We start from the raw sequence: 1373 nt of genomic DNA on the forward strand, positions 1-1373 counted from the left end.
CTTCCTTCCTTCCTTCCTTCCTTCCTTCCTTCCTTCCTTCCCTCCTTTCTTTCCTTCCTTCCTTCCTTCCTTCCTTCCTTCCTTCCTTCCTTCCTTCCTTCCTTTCTTTTTTATCCCTTCTTTCCTCTCTTCTTTTTACTCTTTCTTTCTAATTTTTATTATGCGGAAATTTGAAATAAACAAAAAAGATTGCTAGGTATCTCCAATGGAAAACTATGCATTGTTTAGAGCAACATTTTCCATGATACCTGATTTTAGCCTTTCATTGCCTGTGAGTTATTTTACGAGTTTATAAATCTCAGGTAACTGAGAGCAAGGTCAACACTGTGTTGTCTCTAGATACACACATTAATAGTTCTGTCCAGCGGAGCTGAAGTTGTCACTCCTTCTTTCTGTAAGTAAAACTAGTTTGGTGAATTTGTAAATTCATTTCAACCTTCCCTTATTTCATATAAACTTGTGCTTCTTTAACTTCTCCTTTGAACTGTTTGTAACATCTTTCCTGGTTCTTCCATTTAATTAATAGGTTAAATAAAATATCTGACAAGTATTCATTTTATATCTGTATGAAAGTTGTGATCTTACCTTTTGGGAAATTACCCTTTAACATAGGTTTCCTACTTTGACAAACTGAGCAAGTATTACTTTTTTGATTATTAAAATGAAATACAAGTGAGCATGATTTAAAAAGTGTAGATTGTGCTCCAATCCAGTATTACAATATCAACCTAACATTTTTATAAAACATCTCACATCAAATTTTCCTAACATCTTTACAAATGAATTTAATAAGCACTTATGGAGTGCGTAGAGTTTTCACGTCAATGTGCCATATTGGAGAGTGTATGAAGATACATAAGATTATGGCCATAATGTTCAACATCTTGTAATCTCTACTATTTTTATACTAAATATCAAAATTAGCTACTATTTCATTATTAAATATATTAAAATGTCAACTCTTTCAACATCAATGATTTCAATATCTACTTGCTCGAAATGGCTTTAGCCATTTTGGCTTAGTCTCTATGTGACAGAAGTGATGTGATGCTGAGAAGCACGGTTGCTGCTTGGCATAGCAGTTTGATTTACTAAATAGGCACCAGCAGCTTCTATAGTCTTACATATTCACAAAGTGCTCTTTGCCTTCAGAATTCAGCCATTAACATACAGTCTATAATAGATCAAAGAGTTAGATAGGGTGGTAATAAAAAGGAATAAGACCCATGACTTTGGGCAAGGGAAGCAATTCAACTGTGATTATGCATAAAATATAATACACACTAGGTTAGAGAAAACACTGGCTCTGGTCATCCCAGAATTTGTTTCAATAATAAATGGTCTTTTACGTGTGCTAAGTGAATCTTCCCCAC

This window comes from Callorhinus ursinus, unplaced genomic scaffold (assembly GCF_003265705.2).
Source record: "Callorhinus ursinus isolate GAN/ISIS: 27379988/994484 unplaced genomic scaffold, GSC_fseal_2.0 scaffold6, whole genome shotgun sequence".
NCBI lineage: Eukaryota > Metazoa > Chordata > Mammalia > Carnivora > Otariidae > Callorhinus > Callorhinus ursinus.